The following is a 24,331-nucleotide window of genomic DNA, read 5'->3' as shown; positions in this document are numbered from 1 at the left end:
GATTTATGAACAGTCCAGAACAAATCTTATTATTAATTTGTTATGGTCACTAGATGGCGGTAATATAGCTTAAAGCCATTAACAAATTATAATCAACCCAATTTGAAGACAATTCCCTGATTGTTGGCTGATCACTCCCAACCAATAGGAATCCCCACCCTGTTGAATCATTTGAAATAGTGGAAGCCCTCAATGGCAAAAGCAAAAGACTATAGTTAGATTAGATACAGCAACGTAATTGACAGAACACACAATGCAATGTGGGAGGATAGGGATATATCTATTTATTCATTTGTTTGCTTATTTAAATCTCCAGAAATATAAACTTCACCCTTATTCACATAAAAGCAATTTCTGTTGAATAATTAAGTAAATATCAATAAAATCATTGTAATAGCAATAATAATTACAATCATCATCATACTAATTACAATAACCATTACCATCATGAGACTAATATTCATATGAAATCTCCATAACATTTCGTTAAATATGTTTTTCATTGATCTACAGTATACACACAAAATAATGTCTGCATACAAATGTCTGTGACATTCCCTAATGTCCATTCAAAGTTTTACAATAGGAGGGGGTGGGGTGTTCAGGGGTTATGGCTTGTCAAGGGGCATGTCTGACTTTAAGGGAAGGCCCCATCATAAGGGTAGCATCAAAGGGAAGGCTAAGAGAAAAGGCATTATATCACGTCACTCAATGTTTTGAATAAATAGGTAGTTTCAATATGATCGATTAAGGGTTCAGTTGATTTGTATGACAATCTACTCGTGTCTAGGAGTAATATGCATGAAATGTTATAGCAAAGCAGCTGAGAATGATTTACATTTGAAACTTGAAAAAATGCCTATATTGGCTAAATCAATATATGGCAATTCATTCCTTGTGGCTACAGCAAACATTTCTATGCTATTCACTTGTATTTTGGCCACTCGGTTATTGACGTGAGAAGATGTTGATCTGAGGCTTTTGTAGATGAAAAGAGAAATGGGGTTGTGGCATTGTTTTTTTTTTTTATCTGATATTTGAACAGAGGCACAGTATATCATTTAAATATAGTGCACCTGTATCTATGAAAAGCATGATCTTAAGTCTATCTACATCCTTAACTATCTCAAACACTACAAAATCAACGTACCATAAGGTCTACTCATAAAACCAACAAAGATCTGTATGTAAATATATGTACCTTAATAGAACTATGAGAAAATAAAATATTAAAAAGAAAAGTGATTAAATGAATTAAATAGTTTCAAGCAGGAATTTGTAATATCCACTGCCCCAATTTATATACAGAAATTACCAACACACAAAATAATGTCAAAGTTCCATAGTTTGACTAGAAGGGAAAGATAAATCTACAGAAATCTCTGTGGGATTCATTTTGTTAGAGTTGGTATGTGAGTCTGTGTGAAAGGGTGTTCTTTTGTGTGTGTGAGGATTGAAATAGTTATTTTTGCGTATGCGTGAGCAGAACAGGGTGGTGTGTATATGCATGGGTGGAAAACAAAACATTGATGTTTTGTTTTTCTTCGTGTGGGGGGAACCAAGAGAGAAGTCAAACTCAAATGAGAAGACATGGGATCTGCTCCTGTGTGTAGCCATGCTTGTGTACCCCCTCTCGTCCCTGCCGTTGTGAGGTGTATTTTTATAGATTTTTTTGTCTTAGGGAACAATTCTTCACACACACTGCATATTCACACATACTGTACAAGCCAACCATATACACTGAGTGTACAAAACATTAAGGACACCTGGTCTTTCCATGACATAGACTGACTAGGTAAATCCAGGTAAAAGCTTTGATCCCGTATTGACGTCACTTGTTAAATCCACTTCAATCAGTATAGATGACGGGGAGGAGACTAAGGACTTTTAAGCCTTGAGACAATTGAGACATGGATTGTGTATGTGTGCCATTCAGAGGGTGACCAAATATTTGAACACCTTTGAATGGGAAATGGTAGTAGATGCCAGGTACACTGGTTGGTGTCAAAAACTGCAACTCTGCTGGGTTTTTCATGCTCAACAGTTTCCTGTGTGTATCAAGAATGGTCCACCACCCAAAGGACATCCAGCCAATTTGACACAACTGTGGGAAGCATTTGAGTTAACATGGGGCAGCATCACTGTGCCCCGATGTATTGATGCTGTTCTGAAGGCAAAAAGCAGAGGGGCAACTCAATATCAGGAAGGTGTTCCTAATTTTTTATATACTCAGTGTACATGGAACATTTTTCTTGTATATTAACTATATATATACACACACAGTACCAGTCAAAGTTTGGACACACCTACTCAATCTTTATTTGTACTATTTTCTACATTATGTAGAATAATAGGGAAAACATCAAAACTATGAAATAACACATATGGAATCATGTTGTAACCAGAAAAGTCAAGCAAATCAAAATATATTTTAGAATTGAGATTCTTCAAAGTAGCCACCTTTGCCTTGTGACAAGGTAGGGTGGTATACAGAAGATGGCCCTATTTGGTAAAAGACCAAGTCCATATTATGGCAAGAAGAGCTCAAATAAGCAAAGATAAGTAACAGTCCATCATTACTTTAAGACATGTTCTACCAAGTGCAGTCACAAAAACCATCAAGCGCTATGATGAAACTGGCTCTCATGAGGACCGCCACAGGAAAGGAAGACCCAGAGATACTTCTGCTGCAGAGGATAAGCTCATTAGACTTACCAGAAATTGCAGCCCCAAAAAATGCTTCAGAGTTCAAGTAACAGACACATCAACATCAACTGTTCAGAGGAGACTGCGTGAATCTGGCCTCCATTGTCGAATTGTTGCAAAGAAACCACTACAAAAGGACACCAATAAGATGAAGAGACTTGCTTGGGCCAAGAAACACGAGCAAGGGACATTAGACCGGTGGAAATCTGTCCTTTGGTCTGATTAATTCAAATTTGAGATCTTAGGTTCCAACTGCTGTGTCTTTGTGAGACGCAGAGTAGTTGAATGGATGATCTCCGCATGTGTGGTTCCCACTGAGAAGCATGGAGGAGGAGGGGTAATGGTGTGGGGGTGCTTTGCTGGTGAGACTGTCTGTGATTTATTTACAATTCAAGGCACACTTAACTACCATGGCTACCACAGCATTGTGCAGCGATACGCCATCCCACACGGTTTGCGCTTAGTGGAACTATCACTTGTTTTTCAACAGGACAATGACCCAGCACATCTCCAGGCTGTGTAAGGGTTATTTGACCAAGAAGGAGAGTGATGGAGTGCTGCATCAGATGACCTGGCCTCCACAATCCCCTGACCTCAACCCAATTAAGATGGTTTGGGATGAGTTGGACTGCAGAGAGAAGAAAAAGCAGCCAACAAGTGCTCAGCATATGTGGGAACTCCTTCAAGACTGTTGGAAAAGCATTGCGGGTGAAGCTGGTTGAGAGAATGCCAAGAGTGCTCAAAGCTGTCATCAAGGAAAATGGTGTCTACTTTGAAGAATCTCAAATATACAATATATTTAGATTTGTTTAACACATTGTTGGTTATATCATGATCCCATATGTGTTATTTCATAGTTCTGAAGTCTTCACTATTATTCTACAATGTATACATTTGTAAAAAATAAAGAAAAGACTTGAATGAGTAGGTGTGTCCGAACTTTTGACTGGTACTACATATACATACATATATATACATACATATATATATATATGCAAGGAACAGATACACCCATTCAATAATTGAGACATTAAGTAATTCCATCGGATGATTGTTCTGCCACACCCCTATGTGATGATAAGGGGAGGTGAGTACGACCTGAAGGTTGGAGTCCAGGCATCTGCACGAGTCCAAGGTGAAAGAGTGGTGTCAATTCAACTGGAACAGGTCACACATGACAATTGCAGCATCCCTGATCCCCAGCCAAACACGAGCTCTGTAGCTGAGCACCACTTGAGGAAGCGTCCTTCCTCTGCTATCGAGTGCAGATTGATACTATGGTCACAAGAGGGCAGTGTGTCCCAGACTTTGATGGAGGCAGAGCAGGTCAAATCCACCTCTTTTCCATCTCAAAGAGAACCCATACATACAAAAGCGAAGTGGTCCAGAGGAATTGTCCACAATGTAAAGAAACCTTACTGGGATATCAATTTAAAGAAACAAACACCACACATGTCCAGGTGAGTAATTCATATCATTAAAACACATATGTAGGAAATGTAAAACAATGTCCATATGTCCCAGCTCCTTAGGTTTAAATTGTATCCAGATGACATAGATAATCGAAACCTTTTGTCCTTCTGTTGTGAAACATAGGGCTGTGCATATTTAGTTTGTTTACTCTCGGGTGGAGATAGAGAAGAGCAGTACAAGGGAAAAGGAGGAAACAATTTGGCCAGAGAGATAGATATGTTCACGGCATTACAGAGATATATAGTCTGAGAACAGGGGCAGTATTGGCATTAGGCTTTCATTTCATTCACCGTCTGTAATACTAAGTATTAATCTACTCAAGAACATTAAAAAAACATAAATTGGAGCCATAGTGTTTGACAGCATAACTGGATGCGTTACCCAGTAAAAGTATCCGATTGCTGCCATTGTTTTCAATAAAACATGGGCGTAGGCAGCATGTTTCTCCGACAGGCTCCCGGGTGCTGGTTCTGTTTTCAAGAATTCTACCCTCTGGCCGCGGGTTACGCGTTCAGCATAACAGTTAAAAAACCTACTGCTTTCGCGAAGGCCTCGGTGTAGTAGGTTTGTCACAGGGGAATTAATAAAGTGATGTGAATATTTGAGGTAGGGGGAGGAATCTTGGGATACCCCAAAGTCTCTTTCTCTCTCTTTCTCAGTATTGTGCTTTGTCATACCTATTTAAACAGAAACAACAGGTTCAATATTGCCATGTTTCATCACTCGTGAATGGGTCACTGCAACAAGCAGACAATGTAAACATCACCACTCATATTGAGCTGATTGTCACCAGGGTCAAAACTTACAGTGGTATTGCAGAGAGAGGGAGAGAAAGAGCAAATGCATGAAGGAGTGTGTTTGTGTGTGTGTGTTAGCATGTGAAGACCCCCCCCCCCTTGAATTATCCAAAAGTTCAGCTTGTTGTGGGAAGTCAACAGATCTGGAGCAGCCATGTACTGCAGACCTCTTCTATGTTTTGCCAGCCAATAGAATTATGCCGGGACCCATATCACCTCTGCCAGTCAGGTTCCAGGGTGTCCTCCGTAAAACGGTTGGATTGGCTGCAGGAAGGGAGGGAGGGAAAGAAGAAGATGGTGAAAGGGCAATGGACAATGTAACAATACGAATCTTTGAGTTATTCTAGACTGCAATACAGTTAAACATTTAGCAACCACTGCAATAGAACTATATGGTAAAACAAAATACCCTCTCCACCTGTCTCTCCACACACACACACACACACACACACACACACACACACAGCATGAAACCCCTAGTAGGGAAATAAAAAATGAGGCAAATAAAGAGGTACAAAAAGCCTTCCCAATCCACACGTTATTAACTATGATTTACTAAATTGTCAACCTCAAAACTGATAGAAGCCCATTTGACCATTGAATTAAAAACGACATAACCACCATCATTGGATCAGCCGTCAAACATCAGAGCATGGCTCCTTTAGTCTTTAAAACTAACATGTAATTTTATTATTATTCCTTTATTCAACAAGGTTTGTTAACTGAGAACCAATTCTCATTATTTCAAAGCCCATTTAGTGACTGATGCTGGAAATTAGCGCAAGCTAAAGCAAGACGGTGCAATGCATCTGCCATCTGGTAAATCAATGTGTCAATGTCATTAAATCTGTCCCTATCAAGTAAATCTACTATTATTTGAAAAAAGGCCAAAAGGAGAAACATAGCCAAGAGGATGTTCTGGGAGTGAAAGCTCGTCTCTCCACTTTCAGTAATCACATTTCGTTATTAGACTGCTCTCCCCCCGGTTAAACTCGGATTTGATGCTGCTGTTGCCGAGGTCCATGATGCCGTGCTCCTGGCTGGCGTAACCATGGTAGTAGTCGAGGGGTAGGCTCGGTTGCCATGGAGTTCCCCATTGTGGCTGACGTGTAGGCGGGGAGGTGGGAGGGGAGGGAGGGCTCCTTTCCAAGGGGAGTTGGCACAGGAGACACCTGAAAAGGAGACCCCGGGCCTGGCAGTGGCGGTGGCTGTCCCCCCCCCACCTCCGGGGAGACCATGGGGGTCTGCCGAACCCAGAGAGGAAGAGTCCTCTTCCTATCGATAGCAGGATAGAGGGAGGGAGGGAGAAAAGGCGGAATGGTGGGTGGGAAGGAGTCAGAAGAGAACGCATGGGGAGAGAACGTCACACAGGAGGGGATAGAGGAGGGGGATGGGGGGAGTTTTGCAGAGAGGGAGAGAAGAAAAATGGGTTATAAAGTAGAGGAATGATAAATTCCAACAGAGATGAAAGAAAAGAAAGAAAGAAAGAAAATAAAGAAAGACCCCACAAGAAAGCACAGGACAGAGAGGGGGGGGGGGGGCACGGGGTCGGTCTAGGGTTCATTAGGAACCCAACTGAAGAAGACAGACTGATATACCTAAGAAAAGCTACTTTTCATTTTGCGTTGCAAAAAATGTTTTGTTGTTGTATGCCTTAATAAACACAAACCAGGTGTAGTCCAACCATTTGTCTGAGGCAATACAGCCTCAGCTGGCAGTAGAAACCTTTCCCTTCATGTAATGGGATTGATAAAAAAGTCAGTGTTTGTCATTAACATTTGAGAAAATGTAGTTGTCAATGGGCTTCATATCAGTGACACCCTAACAGTGTTGGCTGCCTTAATTCACTGCAGACTGTGACCTTATACACTCAATGAACAAGTAAAGCTAGATATGGCCTGGTTGTGTGGGTAATGCTCTCGCCTTTGGATCCTGGTTCGATCATGAGCCCGACACATTTGTACTCCATTTATGCTGTCTCTCTGCTTCTGCTCCTATCCTTTCTCAAATAATAAAAGAAAAGTCTCATGTTTAACCTCTGTTCGGATCATCAAAAACTCATGCTCCTGATCAATCAAAACCACTGTTTCAGGCATCTGGCAGATGCCACAAACTCAACCTCAACACAGAGATGCATGGAAAACTAGCATTAGACATGCACTCTAAGACTTACAAAAATAAATAGCCTTTAATGTTTGTTTTATTAATAATTTCATGTAAAGATTTATCAGTACACAAACATAATTTCCTGTAAAGACGTATCAGTACACAAAGAATTTCCCGTAAAGATGTATCAGTACACAAAGATGCTAATGTATCCACCCCACCACCCCAAAAGAACTGATGAACATAAACACAGAGGCAACACAGTTTGAATAAAACAACAACCAAAATCACAGGTACCACGGTATGCGAGATCATGCTACATGAAAACAGAAATTCACATTACCCACAACCAAAATCACAGGTACCACGGTATGCGAGATCATGCTACATGAAAACAGAAATTCACATTACCCACAACCCTCTAGCAAGAAGAAAACCCTCTTTGCAACCATTAAGAAAGCGAAGAATCTAGTGAAGTACCCTCTCAAAGAAAGGGGTTGTTTGAGTACAAAAAGTGCTACATAGAACCATTGCTGTTTGAAGCTTTAATATAGCAGATATTGTGAGTTTTATCAATGTCATTGTTTGCATCATTTCTAAATCCACTTATTTAAATGTTTTCTTTATTTATATTTTTTTACCGAACTCTACTTTTTTCCTCAACCCTGTTTACTATCAGTGCAATCCCCAGCTTCCTTCTGATTCACACATTGAGCCTCTTGCTTTTGAAAAATTAAAACAATGTACGAATATTTCAAATGATTAAATAGAAGTTAATACAGTTGTACCATGGTAAGCTACTTAAGGCATTTTGTTTTCAGAAATATAGGGGGTAAACTTTTTGTGCCTACATCTGTAATGAGGGAATTTTGCAAAACAAATTGGTCAGTGATTGGATCACCTTCAACCAATCAAATGTTGTCCAGTTGATAAAACTCCATTCTCTAGAATATATTGCAATGCATAGCAACACCCCAAATATTTACTACACCATTCAACCTTCTACCAAGATGGCGTAGCAGTCACACGTCTTTGTCCTGTCTTGTCTTGTCCCGTCCCGTGTATATATTGTTTTCTTCGTATATATTTTTAATCTCAATTTCAACATACTCTCCTACAATCCGCCTCACCCAATGTGGTATGGATCTACTATTTTTTATACTTTAGAACCGTAACCCCCATGAGGAGCTAGCCAGCTAACTAGCTACTAGCTAGTAGTCAGTTAGCCACTGCTAGCGGTCATCACCGTTAACTAGGACATCAGCCAGCCTCAGCCCGGTCAATTCCTGACTGTCTGCGCAGCGTGATATTAACCAAGAGCACATCAGACTGCTTTTTCTCTACCACATCTCCGGATTCCTACCGCAAGCTCTGAACCTTTTCCTAACGCAAGCTCTGCACACCGGATCATCGCAGCTAGTTAGCTGCTATCCGGGTGGCTACTCCTGGCTAACGTCTCTGTCCCGAAGCAAGCACCAGTTAGCCTGGAGTTAGCATCGAGCTAGGCCCATCTCCCGGCTAGCCAAAGAGATCCATCAGACAATTCCTGGGCTTCAATACCTATTTTGCCAAATGGCCTGGACCCTTTGCTGCCGACACGGAGCACGCCAATCCATCACGACTGGTTTGCCAACATAGCCGTTCGAGGGGGTTTCAACAGGCTCTCCAGTTGCGACGTCCCCCTGAGGCCCATCTGCTAGCCCCTGCCTGCTAGCTGTCTGAATCGCCGTGTCTCCAGCTCGCCCAGCTACTCACTGGACCCTATGATCACTCGGCTACACATGCTTTGTCTATTCCTGTTTTGGTTAGTGATTATTGTCTTATTTCACCGTAGAGCCTCTAGCCCTGCTAAATATAACTTAGCTAGCCCTTTTCTTCCACCCCCCACTCATGCTGTGACTTCACCAGGCTTAAATGGTGCCTCTAGAGACAAAACCTCTCTCATCGTCACTCAACGCCTAGGCTTACCTCCACTGTACTCACATCCTACCAAACCATTGTCTGTACATTATGCCTTGAATCTATTCTTTCGCGCCCAGAAATCTGCTCCTTTTACTCTGTTCCAAATGCACTAGATGACCAGTTCTTATAGCCTTTAGCAATACTTTTATCCTGTTCCTCCCTAACCATAACATTTTACGAAAAGATAGAACTGCCAAAAGGGGCGGAGTTGCAAACTACTATCCAGGTCGGTGCCCAAACAATTCGAGCTTCTACTTTTAAAAATCCACCTTTCCATAAACAAGTCACCAACCGTTGCCACTTGCTATAGTCTACCCTCATCCCCCAGCTGTGCACTGGACACCATATGTGAATTGATCGCCCCCCATCCATCTTCAGAGTTCGTACTCTTAGGTGGCCTGCACTGGGACATGCTTAACACCCCGGCCTTCCAGCAATTGAAGCTAAATGCCCTCAATCTCACACAAATTATAAAGGAACCTACAGATACAACCCTAAATCCGTACCCAATGGCACCCTCTTAGATATCCTCCTGACCAACTTTCCCTCTAAATACACCTCTGCTGTCTTCAACCAGGATCTCAGAGATTACTGCCTTATTGCCTGCGTGCGCAATGGGTCCACGGTCAAATGACCACCCCTCATCACTGTCAAACGCTCCCTAAAACACCTCAGTGAGCAGGCCTGCCTCGCCTGGTTCATCAACTACTTCTTAGATAGAGTCCATGCTCTTCAACCGATTGCTGCCCGCACCCTCCCGCCCGACTAGCATCACTACTCTGGACGGTTCTGACTTAGAATATGTGGACAACTACAAATACCTAGGTGGCTGGTTAGACTGTAAACTCTCCTTCCAGACTCACATCAAGCATCTCCAATCCTAAATTAAATCTAAAATCGGCTTCCTATTTCGCAACAAAGCCTCCTTCACTCATGCTGCCAAACATACCCTTGTAAAACTGACTATCCTACCCATCCTTGACTTTGGCTTTGTCATTTACAAAATAGCCTCCAACACTCTACTCAGAAAACTGGATGTAGTCCATCACAGTGCCATCCATTTTGTCACCAAATACCCATATACTACCCACCACTGAGACCTGTAGGCTCTCGTTGGCTGGTGCTCACTACATATTCGTCGCCAAACCCACTGGCTCCAGGTCAAGTCTAAGTCTTTGCTAGGTAAAGCCCAGCCTTATCTCAGCTCACTGGTCATGATAGCAACACCCCACCCGTAGCACGCGCTCCAGCAGGTGTATTTCACTGGTCATCCCCAAAGCCAACACTTCCTTTGGCCGCCTTTTCTTCCAGTTCTCTGCTTCTAATGATTGGAACAAATTGCAAAAATCACTGAAGCTGGAGTCTTATATCTCCCTCTCTAACTTTAAGCATCAGCTGTCAGAGCAGCTTACCGATCACTGTACCCGTACATAGAAAATCTGTAAATAGCACATCCAACTACCTCCTCCCCATATCATTACTTACCCTCTTGCTCTTTTTCACCCCAGTATCTCTACTTGCACATCATCATCTGCACATCTATCACTCCAGTGTTAATGCTAAATTCTAATTATTTCACCTCTATGGCCTATTTTTTTGCCTACCTCCCTATTCTTCTACATTTGCACAGACTGTACATAGATTTTTCTGTTGTGTTATTGCCTGTACGTTTGTTTATGTGTTACTCTGTGTTGTTGTTTTTGTCGCACTGCTTTGCTTTATCTTGGCCAGGTCGCAGTTGTAAATGAGAACTTGTTCTCAACTGGCCTACCTGGTGAAATAAAGGTGAAATAAAAAAATAAAAAAGAAATACATCCGGTCTACTCCATCATACAGTAGATGCCATTCACACCAACTTTGAGTTAGACATGCCTCAATATGAAACTTTTGTCTTTTGTCAGTGGTGGTAAAAATGTAAGAATGTAGGGACATTGTGCCTAGACAGACATTCAACAACTTACATACAACGGAACAGACATAGTGCACACACATATATATATATAGTATGTTGTCAAGTAAACTAATTCATCAATGTAAAGTGAACACCATTGTAGATGTTTCGGCATGGGTTTTTTCAAGGGAAACTGATGTTGAGAAACTGGATTGGGTCCATGAGTTATCAAGGCCCTTTATGGGGTTAAGGACACGACCATTCAAAAGTTTGGGTTTACTTAGAAAGGCAGAGTTGCAAAGAAAAAGACATATCTCAGACTGGCCAATAAAAATAAAAGATTAAGATGGGCAAAAGAACACAGACACAGACATAGGAACCCTGCCTAGAAGGCCAGCATCCCGGAGCTGCCTCTTCGCGACGACTGGTGTTTTTGTGGGTACTATTTAATGAAGCTGCCAGTTGAGGACTTGTGAGGCGTCTGTTTCTCAAACTAGTCACTCTAATGTACTTGTCTTCTTGGTCAGTTGCACACCGGTGCCTCCCACTCCTCTTTCTATTCTGGTTAGAGCCAGTTTGCTCTGTTCTGTGAAGGGAGTAGTACACAGCATTGTACAAGATCTTCAGTTTCTTTCCAATTTCTCGCATGGAATAGCCTTCATTTCCCAGAACAAGAATAGACTGATGAGTTTCAGAAGAAAGTCCTTTGTTTCTGGCCATTTTGAGCCTGTAATCAAACCCACAAATACTGATGCTCCAGATACTCAAAAAGTCTAAAGAAGGACAGTTTTATTGCTTCTTTAATAAGCACAACAGTTTTCAGCTGTGCTAACATAATTGCAAAAGAGTCAATTAGCCTTTTTAAAATGATACGTGGATTAGCCAACACAACGTGCCATTGGAACACAGAAGTGATGGTTGCTGATAATGGGCATCTGTACACCTATGAAGATATTCCATTAAAAAAATCTGCCGTTTCCAGCTACAATAGTAATTTACAACACTAACCATGTCTACGCTGTATTTCTGATCAATTTGATGTTATTTTAATAGACAAAAAAGTTGCCTTTCTTTCAAAAACAAGGACATTAACTTTTGAATGGTAGTGTATGTTACAGTCTTTTTTGCCACAGTTACGGCATATCTGGGTAACCCAGTCATATCTGGGTAAGCATGTTGCAGAGTGGCAGGTTTCCAAATGCATTCCACTAGCTACATGCTGCCACTACTAATGTAAAAATGGCACGTATGACAGACCAGTGAATCCATAATAAACCATGTCGACGTACACGCCATAGACTCAGAGACTAGAAGACACTCTCAGCCATACAGACAAACGGACAGACCTGCTCTCTGATCATTCTGGGCTTGATTTCAGGAATGGCACTCACTCTCAACTCATCCTCCACAGCCATGAGCCTGGAAAAGAAGGAGACAATGTTTATTTTAGAGAAAGCTACAGAGCCATGATTCCTTTTATTTCTACTATTTTGGCTCCCCAACATTAGCCTTTCCGTTTTTTGAAACAGATATGATGTTCAGGGAATTGAAATTCTCTCTAAAGTAAATTCATTCAAAGTAAATGCTATCTAGGCAAGTGAGCAAGCAGACATGAACCTTCTTTCTTGTCTTGTTTTGGTCGAGCTCACCTGTTGATAATGCCTTTGATTTGACTGTCCTTCTCCAGCTGCTGCTGCCTCAGCATGCGCTCGCTGTCGTCCAGCCGGCTCTGGTACTGTGATAGGATCTTGCTGGTCTGCTGCTCCTGTGAAAGCATCCTGCGCTCATACTCCTCCAGCTTCCGATGGGACATTATCAGACGCTCCTTCAGGGAATGGATCTCCTCCTCGTATTCCTTTACCTGGCAGAGAGACGACAGGAGAGGGAGATCAATGCTCTGGAATTCTGAATGCATTAGCATATACAGTTGAAGTCGAAAGTTTACATACACTTAGGTTGGAGTCATTAAAAATAGTTTTCAAATGTCTTGTTAACAAACTATAGTTTCGGCAAGTCGGTTAGGACAACTACTTTGTGCAAGTAATTTTTCCAACAATTGTTAACAGACAGAACATTTCAGTTATAATTCACTGTATCACAATTCCAGTGGGTCAGAGGTTTACATACACGAAGTTGACTGTGCCTTTAAACAGCTTGGAAAATTCCAGAAAAAGATGTCATGGCTTTAGATGCTTCTGATCAGATAATTGACATAATTAGAGTCAATTGGAGGTGTACCTGTGGATGTATTTCAAGGCCTACCTTCAAACTCAGTGCCTCGTTACTTAACATCATCGGAAAATCAAAATAAATCAGCCAAGATCTCAGAAAATAAATTGTAGACCTCCACAAGTCTGGTTCATCCTTGGGAGCAATTTCTAAATGCCTGAACGTACCACGTTCATCTGTACAAACAATAGTGCACAAGTATAAACACCATTGGACCACGCAGCCGTCATACCGCTCAGGAAGGAGACCCATTCTGTCTCCTAGAGATGAACGTACTTTGGTGAGAAAAGTGCAAATCAATCCCAGAACACCCCAAAGGACCTTGTGAAGATGCTGGAGGAAACAGGTACAAAAGTATATATATCCACAGTAAAACAAGTCCTATATCGACATAACCTGAAAGGCCACTCAGCATGGAAGAAGCCACTGCTCCAAAACAGCCATAAAAAAGACAGACTATGGTTTGCAACTGCACATGGGGACAAAGATCATACTTTTTGGAGAAATGTCCTCTGGTCTTATGAAACAAAAATAGAACTGTTTGGCCATAATGACCATCGTTATGTTTTGAGGAAAAAGGGGGAGGCTTGCACGCCGAAGAACACCATCCCAACCATGAAGCACGGGGGTGGTAGCATCATGTTGTGGGGGTGCTTTGCTGCAGGAGGGACTGGTACACTTCACAAAATAGATGGCATCATGAGGAAAGAAAATTATATGGTTATATTGAAGCAACATCTCCAGACATCAGTCAGGTAAAGCTTGGTCGCAAATGGATCTTCCAAATGGACAATGATCCCAAGCATACTTCCAAAGTTGTGGCAAAATGGCTTAAGGACAACAAAGTCAAAGTATTGGAGTGGCCATCACAAAGCCCTGACCTCAATCCTATAGAAAATGTGTGGGTAGAAGGGGGCCTACAAACCTGACTCAGTTACACCAGCTCTGTCAGAAGCAATGGGCTAAAGTTCACCCAACCTACTGTGAGAAGCTTGTGGAAGGCTACCCGAAACATTTGACCAATGTTAAACAATTTAAAAGCAATGTTACCAAATACTAATTGAGTGTATGTAAACTTCTGACCCACTGGGAATGTGATGAAAGAAATTAAATCTGAAATAAATCATTCTCTCTACTATTATTCTGACATTTCACATTCTTAAAATAAATTGGTGATCCTAACTGACCTAAGACAGGGAATTTTTACTGGGATTAAATGTCAGGAATTGTGACAAACGGAGTTTAAATGTATTTGGCTAAGGTGTATGTAAACTTCCGACTTCAACTGTATTAGGCATACCCGGCCCCAGGATATATTGACTAAGGGTGTAGTTGAAATCGGGGGGAATTATATTGAATTCTATTTATATCACGCTATACCACAATAACCATTAAGCGCTGGTGTTTCAACAATGATGGTGATATTTACAAATTCACTGAGTTAACAAAACATTAAGAACACCTTCCTGATATTGAGTTGAACCCCCCTTTTGCCCTCAGAAAATCCTCAATTAGTCACGTCAACCCACCACTCAATCATTCGAACTTTTTTTCTATTTTTTATTTAAGTTGATAAAACTAAAGCTAGCCCCGTCGTGGAGACGGGTATGGTATTAGGGCTGACCCCAATGTTTCAGGGCTTCTACACTACACTTTATTCCACACCTGTAGCAATTTATTGCCGACTTTTACACAGTGTGAAAAACATGCATGAAAAAATGTATGTACCATCTGGTAGGTGAGGAATTAAATGAATTAAAGCATTCCTTTCTTCAAGGAGCAGTTGTTAATTCAAGGAACAGTCTAGCAATATTCTCAGGTCCCAATCCTGGTGCATCAAATTATGACATAGAGTGAAGGTTTTCCTTTGACCCTGCCATAACATTCTTGGAACATCATGCTGGAGGTCAAATGTTACCATACAACAAAATGGAAATCAGATAAAGACATTCCCTTATAATCTAGAAACCTTCTTTAATTTACCAGAGAGGCTGTCATCACCACCAAAATAGACTCACCCTATCCATGCGTGACTCGTCCATGCTCTTGGAGTACTCCTTCAGCTTGAGGTCCTCAAGGTTCGATGAGCTACGCAATATTTCGATGTCGGCAGAGAGGTGTGGCATGTTGGACACCCAGGCCACAGTGCGCTCGTTGGGGGTCAGGGTGGAGGGGGACTGAGAACCCTGAAAGCAAAGAGGCAAGATGATACAGGAAGAGGCTCAGAAATCGCATGATCATGCTATCAAGATTATTAAGACTAAAAGGTACTCCTATCTCAGAAAGTATTTAGGAAAGCTTGTGATGTTGTCTAAACTGTTAAAACAGATTACTTAAATTACTAGCTAAACCAGCAACACCTTTCTGTGCTTTTTGGTTGGCTATCCATCTTCTACATGTATCTCTATGGACTTACAAGTACTTGGATTTTTACAATATGCCCGTAATGTTCAAACAATAGCCTTCAATACATAATTGATTTTCTTTGATCTTACATCTACATTACATAATTTTTACATTATGGGAAACAAATATAGATTTGTTTAAAATCGAACAGAAATGACATGTTATTAACACTGAAGTTGTGACACAGGCTAAGCTATCTCAGTAATCCATCCCTCCTAAATCAGCGGAGACTCTGAGAATCACAGAAGTGTGATTCATTTTGGCACCGGTTATTAACAGGTTTGATTGTACATGTAGCCGAGGTGGTTTGTGACAAGTAACCTTGCCTGAGAACTCTAGACTCGTTTTAGCTCCCAGAGCTAATGCCAAGGCTTTAGCTCAGTGGACTAACACGATCTCAAGTCTCCTGGATTTCTCCAGCTGGATACCCAGGCATTCCAACACAGAGCCCATGGCGTTCCACTAATAGACCTGTTTATTGACTGTCGGCTTGAGCAGGTGCTGCTGTGGAGGCTGCTGCTGCTGCTGGGACTGCGGCTGGGGCTGCTTGGTGTTCTTAGTTGGGGTGTCTGTGGTCTGAGGCTGCTTTGTGCTCTTAGTCGGGGTGTCTGTGGTCTCTCCGTTCCCCCTGTGGCGCCCCCTGGCCGTCCCTGGCAGAGCTCGACTGGTGCGGGAGACCAGGGGCTGGGCTGTCAGACTGTTTGACGGACAACTGCTGCTGTTGTTGCTGTTGCGAGGGCTGCCTGCCGCCAAAGCTGGAGTCGGGGGACTGGAGAAGGAGGTTCCTGCTCTGGGGGCGGGCCTTGGGAGGGGTGGAGGTGGCCCCGGGGCTGATGGACAGCTGGGATTTGAGGCGCTGTGGGGGAGGCGGTGCTACGGAGCCATGACGGACAGGGTACACGGTGGAGGGGGGAGTGGCCAAGGAAGTGGGAGTGCCCGTGCCTGTGGCCGTCTGAGGGGTCATGCCCATAAGAATCTGCTGCTGAAGATTCTCCTGAGAGAGAGAGGGTGGGCGGGAAAAGGAAGAGAGGGAGAAAGAGGGAGGGGGGGCAGGAAATATTTAGAAAAAGAAGATACAGTATTTGAGATCAAATACTATAGGAGAGGGAGAGAGAGGGAGAGAGTGTAAGAGGAGAGACAAGGAAGGAGATGAAGAATGGTTGTGAAGTCAATTTAATTGGACAATCCCTTTTAATTGGACAATCCCTTTTAATTGGACAATCCCTGTCTAACTTGTTTTCAAGCATCTAAAGTAGTTATACAAACAATAGGCACATACTGTACATTTCACTATCAATGCTTCTAAAAAGTGACTGCTGGGTGAATTCATCTTGTCAATTTATTTTGAAATTATATGAAATATCTATTTAAATCTATGATGGGGTTTATCAATGCAACAGACCGCAACAACAGTCTGCAACAGCCTGATTGCTAAATGTAATGTCTACAGGTGTTACATGCACTGTGTGGTGTATGTTTAGTATGAAGGGATGTATTCTTGTTAACATGCACTTAGGCTCTGCCAATGTCATCTTAAATGCTGCTACCGGAATGAATAAAGTTGAATTTAATTGAAATTGATTTCGTGATATTTTCCTGGAATACCGACCTGTACTTGCAGCGAAAGCTGGCGCCGGGCGTATTCAGCGTTCTGGTTTTGCCGCGTGTAGTCGTCACTGTAGCTGTGCGAGTGGACAACACTGGGCTGCACCAGACTGCTCTGTGGCCGCAGGGCTGAAAGGTCCTCGCTACGCGAGAAGCCGCCGTGGCCAAATGCCCGCACGTAGCCCTGTTGGTGGTGGGCATTGTCAAGCTCTGGGGCCAACAAGAGTGGAGGGGGAGGTGGCTGGGCCTGAGGACGACTGTGGGGCTGACCCCGAGGGCTGTCGGCAGCCAGATGGAAGAGGGGATTCTGGAAGGAGAGGGGGAAGTGCATGGCAGCTGCCGCATGTTGCTGCTGCTGGGAGAGAGAGTCAGTGGGACCCCCCATGTGGTGAAGGGGTCCCCCCATCTGGCTTAGCCTCAAGCCGGAGCTCCCAGAGCCACCGGCGGACATATGGCCTCCCATGCGAAGCGGGCCGCCCAGGTTCCCGAAACTGTGGCCCAAGCCTGCTATAGAGGCCTGGGAGGAGTTGAGCATATCGCCCACTGAATGGAGGTTGGAGATGCTATTCATGCGTGAGTCCTGCAGGTCCATCATGGACACGCTTTTGTTAACACTGAGGACCTAGGAGAGAGACAGAACATAACCTGTCAACGGGAATAACCTATTACAATGTCACTTATAACAATGTTCACTACTTAGTTATTCGGGAAATTCATAACTACATTTTGAGGTATACTACAAGTTGTAATATACACTGAGTATACCAAACACTAGGAACATCTTCCTAATTTTGAGTTGCACCCTCCCCCCTATTGCCTTCAGAAGAGCTTCAATCCGTCGGGGTATGGACTTCCACAGGGTAAGCCTTCCACAGGGTAAGCCTTCCACAGGGTAAGCCTTCCACAGGGATGCCGGCCCATGTTGACTCCAATGCTTCCCACAGTTGTGTCAAGTTGGCTGGATGTCTTTTGGATGGTCGACCATTCTTGATACACACGGAAAACTGTTCAGCATAAAAGGCCAAGCAGCATTGCAGTTCTTGACACAAACCGATGCACCTGGCACCTATTACCATACCCTGTTCAAAGGCACTTACATTTTTTGCCTTGCCCATTCACCCTCTGAATGGCAGACATACACAATCCACATCTCAATTGTCTCAAGGCTTAAACATCCTTCTTTAACCTGTCTCCTCCCCTTCATCTACACTGATTGAAGTAGATTTAACAAGTGACATCAATAAGGGATTATAGCTTTCACCTGGATTCACCTGGTCAGTTTATGTCATGGAAAGAGCAGGTGTTCTTAATGTTTTGTATACTCAGTGTATGTGTCCAACTCAAAGTTTTTGTTGGTCAATTTACTGATGTCTGCTAGTGGCGATAAATCGATGCATCAAAGTTTACCTTTGGGTCTGGGTCAGTGATATCAGAACTGCTGGTGCAGTATGCAGGGCTGGACCGAGCCAAGGGGGGACGGGTCACGTAGAAAACATCCTTTGAGCCGTGGGGGTCTCGTTCTGCAAAGCTTCCCATGCTTACATGAGACGAGAGGACACCGCCCCCAGATAATCCCGCGGTTGGGGAGGGGAGACGGGAGATGTCTATTGAGCTGGAGATGATCATCATCATTATCTATCATCACTGCCATTGTCAGGGTCTGTATTTTAAAGCTATACTACAGTATATATTGTAGGGGACCCTCAAGGCTCACACCTCACCCCTCTTTGCATCGACATTATTTGTTTACAAAGACTACAAACGACAACCAAAAGCATCAACAATGAAATTGTACCACCCTAGCTGTTGGATTATATTAAAGGTGAAACAAGGCATTTATAACTTATGCTCTTCAATAATCAATGCATATTTTATTTTTTTACCTAGGCAAGTCAGTTAAGAAACCATTTTTATTTTCAATGACAATGCGTTTGGGATAACTGCCTGTTCAGGTGCAGAATGACATATTTGTACCTTGTCAGCTCAGGGGTTTGAACTTGCAACCTTCCAGTTACTAGTCCAACGCTCTAACCACTAGGCTACCCTGCCGCCCCGATCATTTGAAATGACTATTGAACCTGAAGAAATCTTACGCAGTTACCTGTTCAGGTCCCGCATCATGAGGCTCTGGAAATCGGATGATACCAGGCGATTGAAGGAGGGCCGTGTGATGAGCCTGTCCTGCTGCCTGTCTGGCTGGTGGCTGGCCTGCCGGTGGAGCTGGGGGTTCCTCAAAGCTACACTGATGTCATTCAGCAGACGTGGCAAGGGACCAAGCTTCAGAATAGCGTCCTGGGAGACAAAGCGTAAATGAAAAGATGTGACTGTTTATCCCAAATTCTGTCCTTTCTCCCAAAGAGTGCACTCATTCACTTCCATTAATGGATTCAAAAGGAAAATACTGTTATAAGAAATGTGTTGGAACCTCTATTTAGCGCAGGGCTGTTCATTTCCGGTCCTGGAGTGCCAAAACACTTCTGGTTTTCATTCTTTCCTTCTAACCAGGGACTGATTCAGACCTGGGATACGAGATGAGTGAAATTAACTACCAGTTAAAAACAGAAACGAGAAGTGTTTTGGCCCTTCAAAACCGGACTTGAACAGCTTTGATCACGCCCATGCCTAAGTGCTTATAAATGAGTGGGGAGGCGTGCATAAGTGTACACTTCTGGAGAAAGGACATGGAATTGGGATACAGGGATCATGGAGAGAATTTGGCTACATCTCAATAGTCTAGAGTGGCTTCTTTTCCTCTCATTCACCGACACTAAGGTGAAGGAGTTGAGCAGGTGAAAGCAGATGTCAACCATATTGTTATCACCTGTTTTGTGTTCTCAGAACAGTGCACATGGAGGAAGGGAGACGAAGAGAGGAAGCCACTGTAGTCTATTGAGATGCAGCCACGGGCTCAATTAAAACAAATTGAGTTCAGAAAAAGTTTTGTTCAGTCGCTCACTCCACTCATTGATTACATGGGGAAACCCTAGAGTTGGAGGTGTCCAATATTTCAGTTGAGGTGTAGATTTTGCAGATGTTGTGTCATTTCACCCTATTGTTGTGAATTTTGATCTCAGACAATAAAAAGTGATTTTCCCTTCCCCCCCTAAGTGATATTTGCCAGTCCTCCAAAGCATTTTCATGCTCCCTTATAAAATGGATTTTGTCATTTTAAAGTGAACAGAGTGGAGGGAGCCAAAATAGAATGGAATTCAGCCAAGTGAACAGCGGGAGTGGAGGGAGTGAAAATACAAATGGATTTTAGCCAAGAGGTGGTGAGAGAAGAGGTGTAAAGGGGTGGGGGAGAATAACTAGTAGCAGGAGTTATATCAGCAGAATAAAAGTGTGTTACAGCTGTATTACAGTCACTTTAGATGTATTGTTACACTTCAAATGCAAACGTAGCAAACAGAAAAAGTTACTTTTGTACGATAAAAGGCATGTCTAATGCCTTGCTGCCTCACTAACACGCTCCGCCTCATGCGGACAGTGTTGCGGGCAGCATTGACAACAGCAGGAGTGTAATCAGTCGTGGCTCAAGCCGTGAAGAAAAAGGTGGCAGGTGTAGCATTGCTGTTACCTTGCTCAGCTGGAGATGGCAAAATATTCAGCAACTCTTGGAGGACAATGGAATTTGTCCTCACAAACACGTATTATCCAAACGAATGCATTTAGGATGGGATATCTCAAGGAAGGGTACAGTATACGCAAAAACATGTTGGTTTTAATAAGAAATAAGTCTTTTTAACTTCCTTTGTCCTCCAAGATTTGCTTTTCGGTTAATGAAAAGTGAGGTAGCGACAGTATTTTCTTCATGGGTGATGACTAACCTTACCTGAGACCTAAAGACTGTGACCAGGCTTTAGATTCTGCGGGTTTACGCATGTGTGTGGTGTTCAGACGACCAGGGTTTGACCCTAGACGGTCACATTCCTCATAATCTCGTTCACAGACAATTCCGCCCAAATGCCTGAAGAGTCTGGTGGACCAACATGTCAAACTTGGCATTTGTTAGGCAATTATACAGAAAGATTGGGAGAAACTTAGGCATTGGCTTAATAGGCTTAATCTACCAGCCAATCTTCTCCCACAACACCTCCCCCCTAACACTACACCGTAGGTTTCTTGTGCCTGGTCCTGCCTCCATTTGGAGCCACGCCTCACAGTCGTGTGATTTGCTCAAATTAAATGACAAATAATTTACTCAGTAAGGTCACTCCCATAGAATTCTATGGTCACTCCCAAAAAGGCCAACTTTGAATCGTTGATGTCCCAGGCTTATATGCACAACAGCCTGGATAGGTTACATTCCCCATTACCTTGCTCAGTTGGGCCATGACTTCCCACAGCAGGCTGTGGAGCACTGACAGCTCCCTGCCCAGGTCGATGTAGCCCTCAAAGCCCCCGGCATTGCTCCCCGTGTCCATGTTGGAGATCTCGTACAGGAACTGCTGCATGGAGCCCCACTCCATCTCCAAAAACTCGTTCATGAAACACATGTGGTCCTCTTTGCCACTAAACCTGAGGGCAGAAGAGACAGCAGCGTGGGGGCAAAGAGAGAAAGAAGTTCCCACAACAGTGTAAGATTGAGGGAGAAAGGGACAAGATACATAGTATGGCGAAGTACAGAGAAATAGTGATAAGGGCGTACGGAGAGAAAACAAGAGAGGGGAGACAGACAGTGTGAGAATGCAAAGAATGAAAGAGCAGGTGAGGAAGATGGAAGGATACAGTATGAACAACAGGTGATGGTGAGGGGGAGAATTGAATTATTCGTACTGTAACCTTGTCTGCAATGTGCCAAGAACATCGCTCAAAGAAATAGTTTCTGTGCACACAGACTTCTCCACCCTCTGAACATTTGCGCCATTGAAACCTGTTACGGTCACTTTTGTGCACAATCATCTTGTTTGTGGACAATCATGTTGGATGAATTCTTCATTCACTGTCACCAAAGGACAAGCTTATTTCAGAATAGTTTACTTCATGCTGACTGATATAATGTATTATTATACAGTTATAACGCATAGTAAGACTCAAGCAAGTCTTAAGCATGTATGACCCAATCGCAATGTCGTGGAAATAATTAATGGATTGGTTCCTGGAAGAGGAACTGGCTGAGGACATAGATAATGACTTAACAAGGCTTGGTTGGTAGTGGACATACTGGATCATTTTGGGAAAGGCAGGTTAATTGTTAGAGGACAGGTGAGGGGAGGCTAAATGTGAGGGAAGGCTAAAAGAAAGGTCATGCAAAAAAAAGGGAAGGCTACATAGGAGGGAAGGTGGTGACTAACTTGGAGAAGCTGGCCAGGTTCTGCACCACCTTGGCGATGAGGGTGAGTGTGCGGGAGGTTCGCTCTCCGGGGTACTCCTGGGTGAGGTTGAAGAGAGAGGGCGACATGATGGCGGGACACAGGAAGCGTAGGAAGAGGGAGGAGCTGATGAGGCGGTCTGCGATGTCCTCCCTTCCCCGCTCGGCACACCGGACCCTCCAGGAGGCAAATACGTCCTTCAGCTCCCGTGGAAACACACTAGAATAGAAGGGTAGGACAGAAGGATAGAATAGTACTTTATTTTTCATTGCAAACTTTTTTTTTGGGGGGGGGGGGGACAAACAGCCCATCATACTAGAAAGGACACTGTGTTACTGACACATTTGTACAATGGCGTAGTCATGTGGAAGAAATTCTGACCAATGAGAGTTGACAATCTTGCAGAGTGCCAGCTCGCAGCACATGCGAAGATTGGCTTGGTGGTCAGCCAGGACAGACGGTGGAGTACGCATGGGATCCACTTCACAATTCTCCTCTGACTCGTATAAAGCTCGAATGAACTCCCCTGTCAACGAGACAACCGTCCATTAATCCTCATCAGTATCTTCTTCTTCATCACCATCATAGTCTTCTCATCATTTCAAATACTTTAGCAAAGCTCGCTCAGTGGGCACTCCAGGCAGGCTAAAGCAAATGCTAAAAGTATTTGAATGATTTCGAATAGTATTTGAACCCAGGTCTGGATTTGGTCATTTTACACTGGTATTGGTATAAAATAAAATAATTTGCAGTTTTACCTATGGCATCCTTGAGGTACCGGTGCCCAATCAATTTGAGGTACTCCTCTATGGCTTTAGTAGCAAGGGTGTTCTCTCGAAAGATCAGATGCTCTCGTTCCATGAATCTATCCACCTCGCACATCGCCATGTCTGACAGGAAGTCCTGAAAAAAGAACATGCTCCTCAAACAAACAACACAAACACATTGTACAACAGACACAGGGGCCAGGAAAGATGCTAAAGGCCTCATTTACAATAACCTCAGAAAGAGGTTACTCTCCAACAGGAGTGCTTGGCCACCCCTGCTTTAGTGCCTTCCTTCCTACCTTCGCCTTGCCCGTGCTCTGGAGAATGTGCACCAGCGCGAACGCCACCTCCTCTTTGCTTTTGACACTGAGCAGAGGCTCCAGCACGGCACACAGCGTACGGTAGTTATTGGTGATGTACTCAGCGAACTCCTTGTACAGCTCCATGGGCAGGATACTCATGGTCTGGTAGCGGGACTTGAGGCGGATTGAGGCATTGATGACCTTGCCACCGCCTACACCGCCACCCTTAGCCAAAGCACTGGGCTGGATCACCGGATACCACTGCTCCACAAACTGCCTGCCTGTGATGCTCGATATGGGGATAGTGACCAGGCCGAGGTACGTGCTCTTCTCCTAGGTTAGAGAACAGAACGGAGAATAGAATAGAAGTAAATATTTGAGTAACTCTGCAAACACAAAAGATACACAAGGAAAAATACAACCGCCATAGACAGACACACACCTTGCGTCGCTTTTTGTCTGTTTCCTTGTAAAGGTGCAGGCGTAGGCTACGAATGGCAGGCAAGTTGTTGAACTCAAAGTGCTCGCCCCAGAAGACAGTGTCCGTGCGGGGCTTGCTGGTGGTGCGAGCGTACAGCATGTCATCCAGACACAGCTCACAATAGTACCGCTTCTTAGGAGGAAGGTCCCTGGCCTCAATGATCCACAGCTTAAGCACATTGTCCACCCTTCGACTATTGTCCTAAAATGGGAGCATTGGAGAGAGAGAGGTGAAGACTGCTGAAACTAATGGAGATGAAAGGCATTTTGATAAAAGGCATTTTGAGTGTGGACT

General features: G+C 43.5%; 1 pseudogene; it reads right to left on the bottom strand.

The window, feature by feature from the left end:
• Nucleotides 1-261: 261 nt before the first annotated feature.
• LOC115128504 (ras/Rap GTPase-activating protein SynGAP-like) overlaps nucleotides 262-24,331 on the bottom strand; it is a 94,317-nt pseudogene continuing 70,247 nt past the window's right edge.

The sequence above is a fragment of the Oncorhynchus nerka genome, linkage group LG4, assembly GCF_034236695.1.
Source record: "Oncorhynchus nerka isolate Pitt River linkage group LG4, Oner_Uvic_2.0, whole genome shotgun sequence".
Lineage (NCBI taxonomy): Eukaryota > Metazoa > Chordata > Actinopteri > Salmoniformes > Salmonidae > Oncorhynchus > Oncorhynchus nerka.
Note: the sequence above shows the minus strand (reverse complement) of the source record. Positions and strands in the feature narration are given on the sequence as shown.